This window comes from Myotis daubentonii, chromosome 8 (genome assembly GCF_963259705.1).
Source record: "Myotis daubentonii chromosome 8, mMyoDau2.1, whole genome shotgun sequence".
Taxonomy (NCBI): Eukaryota; Metazoa; Chordata; class Mammalia; order Chiroptera; family Vespertilionidae; genus Myotis; species Myotis daubentonii.
In genome coordinates this window covers 2,656,622-2,668,177 of record NC_081847.1, presented here as the reverse complement: position 1 = coordinate 2,668,177, position 11,556 = coordinate 2,656,622, and the positions used below count along the sequence as shown (strand labels likewise).

The 11,556-nt window shown below is 49.5% G+C and overlaps 1 protein-coding gene across 3 annotated transcripts in view; it reads left to right on the top strand.

Annotated features, from left to right (window-relative positions):
• The window catches only part of DNAJC5 (DnaJ heat shock protein family (Hsp40) member C5), a 34,376-nt gene that overhangs the window by 3,905 nt on the left and 18,915 nt on the right, over positions 1-11,556 (top strand). The window contains exon 1 of one of the 3 annotated variants that reach the window (XR_009453983.1): positions 1,702-1,943. The exons of 1 other annotated variant lie outside the window; for it this stretch is intronic. The gene's annotated coding sequence lies outside the window, so the exon portion shown is untranslated. Of the gene's footprint in view, positions 1-1,701; positions 1,944-11,556 lie in introns of those variants that run through there. One more of the 3 variants, XM_059704992.1, reaches the window with a different exon arrangement.

Here is an 11,556-nt window from a genome sequence, read left to right as displayed (position 1 = left end):
TAGCAAAACCTGGAGTGAGACAAATGGTGTCAGACTCCCCAATTAAAAGGCATGTGAGCCCTGACCGGTTTGGCTCAGTGGATAGAGCGTCAGCCTGCGGACTCAAGGTCCCGGGTTCCATTGTGGTCAAGAGCATATATACCTTGGTTGCGGGCACATCCCCAGTGGGGAGTGTGCGGGAGGCAGCTGATCGATATTTCTCTCATCAATGTTTCTAACTCTCTATCCCTCTCCCTTCCTCTCTGTAAAAAAATCAATAAAATATATTTTAAAAAATAAATAAATAACCGAAACCGGTTTGGCTCAGTGGATAGAGCGTCGGCCTACGGACTGAAAGGTCTCAGGTTTGATTCTGGTCAAGGGCATGTACCTTGGTTGCGGGCACATCCCCATTGGGGAGTGTGCAGGAGGCAGCTGATCGATGTTTCTCTCTCATCGATGTTTCTAACTCTCTATCTCTCTCCTTTCCTCTCTGTAAAAACTCAATAAAATATATTAAAAATAAATAAATAAAATAAAAGGCATGTGAAGCACAGGGTCTGACTGTAGCTGCTGTCCACATTTGACAGGTTATCCTTCCTGAACAGGTTGACTTGTTTGTTTAGAGAAAATGTTTAAAAAAAAATTTTTTAATTGATTTTAGAACCCGGCCAGTGTAGCTAAATAGTTGAGCGTCCACCTATGACCCAGGAGGTCACAGTTCGATTCCTGGAGAGGGCACATGCCCCTGTTGTGGGCCCCATCCCCAGTGGGAGGTGTGCAGGAGGCAGCCGATCAATGATTCTTTCTCATCATTGATGTTTTTCTCCCTCTTCCTTTCTAAAAATGAACAAAAACATTTTTAAAAATTGATTTTAGAAAAAGAAACATGGCATTTTTGTTGCAGTTACTTATGCATGAATTGGTTGATTCCCATATGTGCCCCGACCAGGGATCGAACCCGCAACCTTGGCATATCAGGACAACATTATAACCAACTGAGCTACCCGGCCAGAGCTGGCTTGTTTGTTTATAAACATATTTGTAATGTACTTTTATATATCATGCCTCTTGCTCATTTTACTTTCAGGAGGCATCACAAGAATTGTCTGTTATGTAGCCTTTTCTCTATTTTTAATCACTATATTATTTCATTTCACTGTATGTGTAGGCAGGTTTTCATTTTCACTGTTCTATATAACATCCTGGTGTGTGTTACAGGACCACTCGCACCTGCTGAGCAGGGAGGAAGGTGAGTTCTGCCCTTTCAGGGCGTCGTTTGTGGGTGGTTCATGGACGATGGCAAGGGCACTTCGATGGCTGAGCAGGAAGGAAGGAAGTGCCATCTCTTCGCCCCAAGAATGAGCAAACGTCAGTCACAAGGGGCTGGGTGGAGGGGTGTCGGCCTGAGGCTCGTTTCATACCAGTTGTCTCCCGTTCCTTGACAAGAACAATGACGGTTCTCTCTTATGTAAACGGCTGAGCAAACTCGGGCAAGACCAGGGCCCGCCCCCCTGCGCGGCTCCCCGCACCACCTGCCGGCCCACCTGAGGCCGGCCAGGCGCTGCCTGGAGGCGGGCGCTGCCAGCTCCCAGGAGCCGGCTCCGCCCTCCGCTCCGGGGCCCCGCCCACGGGCTGTCTCGGAACCCCGCCCCGGGTGGGCGGGGCCACTGCCTAGCTCTGGGCGCACGCGCGGCCAGCCCGCCGGCCCCTACGAACCGGCGAAGCCCACGTCCTTCCGGGGACGCGCGCGCCGGTGCGGATGCGTGCGTGAGCGTGCGCGCCTCCGCCGCCTCTGCCGGTGCTGCTTCCGCGCCCTCTGCCGCTGCCCCCGCCGCCGCCGCCGCCTCTGCCTCTGCCTCTGCCCGGGGTCCCTGAGGCGCAGCTCCGGCTGAGGAGCGCGCCGGCCGGCTGCCCACCAGCGTCGCGGAGCAGAGCGGGCGGGCGGACGGGCGCGCGGACAGGTGAGCTCGCGGTGGGCCCAGTGGGCCTCTCGTCAGGCCGGGGAGACGGCGGGGCGAGGGTCGGCGAGGTGTGCGGGGCCGCGGAGCAGGGGGCGGCGCGGGGCGAGGCGGGGCCGCGGATGTACGGGGCCTCCGGGCGGGGGGCGGCGCGGAGCGAGGCGAGGCCGCGGATGTGCGGGGCCTCGGGACGGGGGGCGCGCGCCGCAGTCGGAAATGGCGATCCTCCCGCGGGGCCTGGCGCGGGCGGGGCTGTGGAGGCCGCGGCTGGGTGACCCCCGGGCCGGCGAAAAGGTGAGGCCACCGCGCGACCCCGGCCCCACGCGTGCCTTTGTCGGGTGGACCCTCGGCGGCGCAGGACGCAGCGGGCAGCGTCCGCACATAGGGGGGCGGCGCTGGGGGTTTGGGCCGCGCGAAGCCGGTCCGGCCCGGTCCGGCCGGGTCCTGCCAGGTCGCGGCGCGCGCAGCCAGCCCCGCCCGCGGTCCCGGAACGACGGGAGGGTCTTCCTCCCTGAGTGCTCGTGTCCGCCGGGTGCCAGGTGTCCGTCGAGTGCGGAGGACCCTGTCTCACTGCCTCGGAGATGCTTCCCGGACTCGTTCCGTTGTGGCCCACAGAGAGCGGAAGCAGAAGTCTCCGTTTCGTTTCTGTCTTCAGGTTTAGATTTGATTGGGGACGTTTTAACCAGCTGGTTGGTCATAACCTCAGAGGTGCTGTGTCTGAACGGCTAGACACGTCTGTCCTCACCTAATTGTGTTTAAAAACCGTCTTGATGACAAAAACATCAAATCAAAAATTGCTGCATCTATGGCCAGGGTTGCATTACGGCCTTACGCTCACTCACTCGCTTCTCTCTTGCTGAAGGTTGCCATGAGCTTCGGGACTGAGGTCCGTGTCGGGGGAGGTGAAATGAGCCAGGATTTCTGGGCTTCGGGAAACTTCAGGATTGGGTGTGTGTGTGTCTCCTTTCACCCGGGTCGGAGCTGGGACTCGGTGGCACTGGTGGCTGTGGCAGTTCTGCTTGGGCGATGTCGATAGCTCTGTCTCCTAGCGGTCCTTGTGGGGGGCATGGTGACCAGTGCTGGACTCGGACAAGGTGTGTGTTACAGGACCCCTCGGCCCAGAGCAGACACTCGGCATGTGGAAGAGACAGCCTTGCTGAGGGCCCTGCTGGGAGCCCCTGGGGAGGATGCCTGTCAGGTCCCGCCCCTCTGTGCCCTGTCTCCCACCACCAGCCCCTGACTCACCCCCCCCCACCCCACCCCCCGGCCTCTTCGCTGGTCTCTGAACAAAGTCCATGCCTTGTCCTGGAGTCTGCCCGGAATACTGAGCTTCCCCTCCCTCGTGCGGGGCCATGACTTCCCCCAACACTGAACTCCCCTAGTGACCTACTTCATATGTTTGTGAAACTTAATATTTTACTGTGAGGTAAGGTCCGTAGAAAGGCTGTTTTGTGCAGAGAGCAGTTGCTGGCAATAGAATGTGCTCAGTTACATGCTTGTTGAATGAATGAAAGTGATGAGCCTAGTGACAGCTGTGTGATAGGTGTGATGACCTTATCATCACTTGGGCATCATCATGGGTTCTGAGGGAGGGCAGTCAGTTACAGGCAGATTGGACCGTCCTGCAAATCTTTCAACTTCTATAATGATTTCAAAATAAAAAGGTTTTCGCCCAGCCTGCATGGCTAAGTTGTTGAGTGTTGACCTTTGAACCAGGAGGTCACAGTTCAGTTCCAAGTCAGGGCATATGCACAGGTTTTGGGCTCAATCAATTCTCTCCTATCATTGATGTTTCTATATCTCCCTCTCCCTTCCTCTCTAAAACCAATAAAAATATATATTAAAATTAAACGGTTTTAAAATCAGACCTGCCACTGGTAATACATTTGGAAATTTTGTTTTTGGTTACCCCCCAAAATCAAAACCTACTTGTTAGTCTTAATACTTGGTGGCATTTGTCAATGAAGTGGAGGAGTGGAGTCATCCGTTAGCAGAGTCCGTGTCAGTGAGCTGTTCCTGAGCCTGCCCTGGCGCTGCGACAGCGTCGGGACTGAGGGACTCAGGACTCTCACCTCATGCCTGCGTGAACTTTCAGGAGTGGTTTTCTTGTGCTCCCCAGGTGACTGTCAGTGTGCAGGTATTGAATGCGTGCTGCATGTTTCTCAGCCATTTTGGTCCTTGAGTCCCCCTCACTTGCAGAGGGTGCTCTGGTGAGCGGTACCCTCAGACCTGGAACTTGAATTCAGGCCTCCTGAACAGGTTCGTGTTCTGACCACCTGCAGAATCCTCCCATAACCAGCTGCTATGGTGCATCTCTAGAGCCCAGGCATGTAAGGCTCGCATCCATCCTGGGTGCAGGTGTTTGCTGAATGAATGACTAAAATGCAGTGACCCTTGGAAAATTCCTGGACTCTCTGTTAAGTAGTCTGTGCAAGGCGTGGAATGTGTAATGCTGTAGGAAGACCTTATTTCAGCCACGAAGGCTCAGGCCAGTGAGAAAATGGGTCCCTGTGTCTTCAAAGGACCCGCGTCAAGCATGATGACCAGTCCTTGCACAAGAAGTAGACAGAGAGTCTTAGCTCTTGATGGTCCCTCATGAGTCTACGGTGCTCTCCAGATCTAAGGTAAACAAACCTACAGTCCTAAAATGAGGCTCATTAGTTTCTTCTATTGAATGGTCAGATCAGAACGTTTGGGACTGCAGACACCTGCTTGTTCATAGTCCTCTCTCTGTGTGTGTCATTGGAGTCTGTGCTAGGATTTCCTTCCTGAAAGAAGACAAGGCTAGTAGGGCTCCCGTGAGGGAACAGAGGTGAGGGTCCAGGTACTCACCCTGCCTGCAGTTGGGGGAGCACAGGAGGTGATAAGTGGAAAGATACTTCATCAACTGCTTCCTGAATATAAGTAACAAAGATGCAGAAAAACCATGACAGTTGTATCTTGTGAAAGGGAATTGCTAAGCCAGGGCCAGCTCTTAGGTAATGCCTTCCCCTGGAGAGGATTAGCCCTAGTCTGTTATCGGGCACCTGGAGATTTAAGGATTAGATTACCAAACCACCTTTAGTTTAGATTTAGTCTTTCCTTATTCTTCAGACTAATTTTGTGTAAGTTGTGCCAGTGAAATAGCGCATTCTGCCTCTTGGTCTGGCAGAATGAATAGGTTTAGGTCTTCAGCAAATAAAATTGTTTTAAGTTCTAAGAGTTTTGCAAACATATTGGTAGTTAACACTGAAATTGCAAAATGAAGTACAGCATTTCATTCTGAAAGGGAAGTATGGAGTGAGCCCCAGCTTGTGTCACTGAAATGGCACCCTAAGCAATTTCCTTTTCAGAACTGATCTGTGTACATTAAAGGCTTACTGAATTCCAGTGTCATTCTACATGTATCTACATGAATGATTGTTAAAACTTAGCTCTGGCAGAAACCTTTGTATGTTAAAGTCAGTAATATTTTTTAAATAATCTGTTGAGAGTGATTGTGACTATTCCTTGGATGTATGAATGTGCATGAACTTATTCATCCTCATGGGTTATTTGTAATTTTATTGTCCTTACAATTTTTCTACATTGAACATGTGTCACCAGCAAACATGGTGGTTTACAGGGTGAAATGTACAGTCATTTGGTGTCTCCATTGCTGTGTGGGGAGAAAGTCTGTGCCAATTGGTTATAAAGTTGCATTCTGGGAGTCAGAGGACTGGAATGCTGACAGGCTGCCCTATCAGCTGTGCCCTGCCCTGACTCTGTCCTCGAGGCCAGCTCCTTTCTTAGAGACTGTCCTTGCCCTGTGCACTGTTTTTTAGGGTGCAGGGGAATGTGTCATTGTGATACCAACGGAACTAAAATCGCCTGTCTTATTCTAACCATGGGGCTGATCAGGTGTTAGTGACTCCCAGCACACGGCCCCAGCTGGAATGGAGGGACCGGGTTGGAGGTGCTAGCCCGGGAGCTGCAGGTCCGGGGCAGGAGTGCTGGGCTCCCCGCTCTGCAGAGCGCACATGCCACTGCCCTGCCGGCTTTTACTCCTATTATTGGAAGAGATTAGTGGCATAGCATATGTTTGTTTTTTAATGAGGCAGTCCCATTTAATTTCTCTTTTATTGTGAGAGGGTTTCTCTAAGGTAATTAAGGAAAATGTTGGGGTCAAAGAGTACAAACTTTATAATTTTTTTTAATATATTTTATTGATTTTTTACAGAGAGGAAGGGAGAGGGATAGAGAGTTAGAAACATCAATGAGAGAGAAACATCGATCAGCCGCCTCCCGCACACCCCCCACCGGGGATGCGCCCGCAACCAAGGCACATGCCCTTGACTGGAATCAAACCTGGGACCCTTCAGTCCATAGGCCGACACTCTATCCACTGAGCCAAACCAGTCAGGGCCAAACTTTATAATTTTTGCCATATATTTCCAAGTTTATATTCTGTCAGCATATCTTTCCTCTTCACCTACATGGGATTTTAACACTTCGATGCTATGGACTTGATATTAAAATCTGGGATGTTTTTTTTTCCAGTTGCAGCAAATGTTACTGTTTCCTTTAAAATAAGAATATAGGCCCTGGTTGGTTTGGTTCAGTGGATAGAGCGTTGGCCCTCAGATTGAAGGATCCCAGGTTTGATTCTGGTCAAAGGCATGTACGTACCTTGGTTCCAGGCTTGATTCCCCAGCCCTGATTGGGGCTAGCGTGGGAGGCAACCAATCCATGTACTCTCTCACATTGATGTTTGGCGGGGGGAAGAAAAAAGAAAGAATCTATAATAATAAAAGGGTAGTATGCTAATTAGACTGATGTCTTTCCTGATGAAAGCCAGCCCAGGTCCCGGTGCCTGTGGGCGGCCAGAGGAGGAAAGCCCGGGTCCCGGATGCCAGAAGAAGCTGGTGCCAGCAGCCCAGGTCCCGGGTGCCAGAGGAAAGCTGGTGCTGGCAGTCGGGGAAGGAGGGCCTACTCTTGCACGAATTTTCATGCATTGGGCCTCTAGTGTAGTTATATACTGCTAAAATAAAGTATAATGAATCCTGATGTAAAATAATTTAGTTATAAATAAAATAAAATGTTTAGTTTAAGTGGACTTTCTTAAATTCATGAAACCAGTCAGCCTCTCTTTTTTAAATTAACTAAAAAAGAAGTTGTGTTCTGGCCCTCCTGGCTTGGCTCAGTGGTTGAACATCAACCGAAGAACTAGGGCAGGGGTCCTCAAACTTTTTAAATCCACTGAGCCAAACCGGTTTCGGCATCCTCAAACTTTGTAAACGGGGCCAGTTCACTGTCCCTCAGACCGCTGGAGGGCCGGACTATAGTTTAAAAAAAAACTATGAACAGATTCCTATGCACACTGCACATATCTTATTTTGAAGTAAAAAAACAAAACGGGAACAAATACAATATTTGTATTTGCATGTGGCCCTCAGGCCATAGTTTGAGGACCCCTGAACTAGGAGGTCACAGGTCTGTTTCCTGGGTTGCGGGCTTGATCTCCAGTAGGGGGTGTGCAGGAGGCAGCCAATCAATGATTCTTGTCATTGATGTTTCTATCTCTCACTCCCTTCCTCTCTTTGAAAACTAATAAAAAACATTTTTAAAAAGTTGTGTTCTGGATAAAAGTTTTTTTTAATACGTTTTCATTGATTTTTCTTTTAGAGGAAGTGAGAGGGATAGAAAGATAGAAACACTGATAAGAGAGGAACATCATCAGTTGGCTGCCTCCTGCCCAACCCCTACTGGTGATCGAGCCTTCAACCAAGGTACATGTCCTTGACTGGAATCGAATCCGGAACCCTTCAGTCTGCAGGCCGACGCTCTACCCACTGAGCCAAACCAGCTAGGGCTAGATAAAGATTTTTACTAGACTGTATTCATCTTATACTTTGACTCAGGAGGCTCATCACATGTAAAATTAAAACTTTCTTAATGTGAAATTTAATAGTCCTGTTTCATTTGGAAATGAAACTTGAAATTCTACAGTTTAAAGATGACAGTTATCTGTGAAGTATTTCTTAACTAGTCCAAGTAAAGTTCCTCCCTGTTTGAAAAAGTTTCTCATGAAACTTGCTGAGAGGATGCCTTCTGTTCCCCCAGGCATGGGTTGTACTCAGTGTGCATCAGCCAGAACCCCCAGGGCAGCCTTGCAAGGTAGCTGTTAATCCAATTTTATAGATAAGGAAACTGAGAGCTACATATTCCTTAGTATAAAGGTGTAGTGTTGAAGAAAACACACAAATAACTTTCACACATGTTAAAACGACAGCACACAGGATTTACGGCTCTTAAAACGGCGCAGTTTTCTCTGGCCTCGCCTGCCAGTTGGGTAGCCCTGTGGCTGGTACCAGCAGCATCTTTCTCCCACAGGCGTCTCTTCTTTTATAGAAATGTCAAGGGCAACTATAGTGTCATCTGAGGGGGCTGTGTTGGTGGCTGTGGGCTGTGATACACATCTGTGGATGGCAGGGCCATGCTCCTGACCTCTAGTTTGGGGAAATGTGCAAACCTCCCCAAGTGTCTGTGATTTGCACCTCTGACTTATGGCGTATCTTCACTTGGTTGCAGTCAGCGTGGTGAAGCACGCCTAGATACACCGCCACTTCCTCAGACCCACAGTCTGCTTCCTAAATAGGCCACCAGCTGACAGCTCACCTCAAGTTTGTTAGGCCCAGTTAACCTCCCCTAATTAGATGCCAGCCCCCTAAAGTTCTGAAGACAGATTTCCCCGGAAAAGGAAAATAACCTTTTACATCTAAACGTATGCAACAGGAATACTAGTGTTCGAGCTCAGCATTAAAAAATTATAACCAGCATTACAGACCTTGTCTATATGTGTATTTTTATTAGTATTATTTTTAATCCTCACGATATGTTTATTGATTTTAGAGAGAGGGGGAGGAAGTAAGAGAAACATGGATCGGCTGCCTCCCATACATACCCCGACTGGAAATTGAACCCACAACCTTTCTGGTTCAACCAACTGAACTATCTGGCCAGTGCACATGCATATTTATTTGTACTTAAAAATAAGTAAGTGGTTAGTAAAGTACATGTTCAGATATTCAGATAAAACTTAATGTACAAGAAGGCAGGATCTGTGCTCAGAGCTGGGAAGAATTACCCTTGTTTGTACAACAGTTACTGATGGTCAGATTGTACAGTGCCTGGGAGCCCGGCGTGGATTTTGATCACAACCCTCCCCATGCGCAGCACAGTGGCCCCAGCACATCACTCAGTGTGTCTTCCCATCTGTAAATTGGAGATCTTCGTCCTAATGGCTGTGCTTATTGTGTCCCTGTCGCAGGTACTCTGCCCAGGCTGACTCACAGGCACAGCGTGTGGAGGAGCTGGCAGGGAGGTGTTTGGTAGCTCGCCCAAGTCTCTAAGCCCGTCAGTGGCACCGCCAGGTTCCAGCCACCCCCCAGCACCGTCCTGGACTGGGTGCCTGTCCAGCAGACGTCGCGGAGTTGTCACGGGGTTCAGGGCGAGTGTGATGTCTGCGCACAGTGAGCCCCCTGGGTGGGAGCTGCCGTGCTGGTGAAATCGCAGCAGAGCTGACGAGCTGTCAGCGCTTGTGCTGGCTCTGTGTTAGGTGTGTTCCCGTGTGTAACATTCGCTGCCTCTAACATGAGGTGGCTGTCACAGGTGGACTGTCATGGTGTAATTGGTGCACCTTGCACTTGGTCTCAGACCAGATTCGGTGGAACAGTTTGATCCTGGTCATGGTTGTAGGGAGGTAGTCACTGTGGGAGACACTGTGGCCAGGGAATCACAGTTTTGTCAGGAGTGATTTTACAGTTTGGGAACCTAGGTTTGGTGGGGGGCCCTGGATCAGGTATTTCTCTTCCTCTAGGTATCTGCTGTGGTCCCCGGCCCTTGGTGGTCAGGCTCCAGGCTTGCTTCTTCGTGTTAACCTTGTGAGTCATGAGGGCAGAATTCTTTTTTCTTTTTTTTTTTTAACTCCTTACCTGAGGATATTTTTCCACTGATTTTTAGAGAGAGTAGAAGAAAGAGGGAAAGACAGAAATATTGATATGAGAAAAACGCATTGTTTGGTTGCCTCCTGCACACGCTCAACCACGGCCAGGACCAGGGAGGAGCCTGCCACCAGGGTATGTGCCCTTGACCAGAAACAAACCCGGGACCCTTCAATCCACAGGCCAGCGCTCTATCCACTGAGCCAAACTGGCCAGGGCCAGAATGCTTGTTTTCTTTTAGTCCAGGTACAAGACACTCTTCCTTGTGACCAAGCACAGTGCGTATTGATGTGAAATGCTTGTGAGCTGCTGTTCTTTGGTAGGTGTGTTCCTTGGCCTGGGACTTAGGTTCATTGTTGCTCTTGTTCTTTCAAGACTTGGGGGGAGGTTGTCCCTAAAGAAGTGATCCATTTTACCTTTTACTCTCTCTCTGTTCTAAGGCTGAGCATCGCTGTTGATTTTTATTTTCAGAGTGAAGGAGGAAAGGGGAAATATTTGGGGGTTCCTGTATTCCCAGCGACTTTAGAAGTCATTTACATTTGAAATGCATTTGAAGTTGGGAATAAAGGTAACAGACAACTGTGACACGCAGCGTCCTCTCATGCCATACACGTTTGCTGATAACATTGTCAGATATGTCTGTGGAGTTCATTGTTGGCCGGTTCCTTCTGATGCGCAGTATATTATTACTTTATTTTGGAATAAATAATAAATTCAAAGTTATACATTCAGACAGTTTTCTGAACCTTCTCACTGTCCCCAGCACTGTCAGCAGCTGGCTCCTTCCTGACCGGCGCTCCAGACTTAACTGCTTCTTCAGTGTCCTTTGGCCGTGGAGGCTTACAAGTTCAGTGTAGATTTTAAGTGAAGATCCCTCCGAGGAGTAGACATAGCTGTCTTGAGACACCAGGTGTATTTTTGTTTTTAGTAGAGTTTTTTGTCTGTATGATTGGGCCCAGGGTGTGCGAGGCTGAGCAGCAGTTTGCTTCCCAGAGGGGTTTGCTGGTCACTGCCTGCCAAGTGCCACTGTATTCTGCCTCGTCACATAACGAGTTACCTTTGCCCCCTGTCCCCGTGTAACTGTCCCCTTGGTAGTCTTGGGTGCTTGCCTTGGCCTCTTGGTCTCTGTGTGACGTGACTTGGTCTTGCCTTTCAACAGCACATGTCTCTCCAAGTTGAGTGTGAAGGTGTTTCTTCCTTCCTCCCCTCCTCTTCTTCCGAGTCTTGTCTGTCCTTTCCCTTTACACCTTGTTAAGGCAAAGACATTGACATGTGTTTTGTGATCATAAATTTGAACTTGCCCAGCTGGTGTAGCTCAGCGGTTGAGCATCGAGCCAGGAACCAAGAGGTCACTGGTTCAAGTCCCAGTCAGGGCACATGCCCGGGTTGTGGGCTCAATCCCCTGTGGGGGGCGTGCAGGAGGCAGGCGATTGATATTTCTCTCTCATCATTGATGTTTCTATCTCTCCCTCTCCCTTTCTCTCTCTCTCTAAAAAAAAAAATCAATAAAATATATTTTTAAAAAGTTTTGAACTTGCTTGTCTTGTGAGTTTATTCCTGAAGATCCATAAAATTTGGCATTGCTTCCCCTTGTGGAAGCTGTGTGTGTTCTGGACCAGGGTCCCTGCTCCCAGCGCATTTGCTTTCTCTGCCTG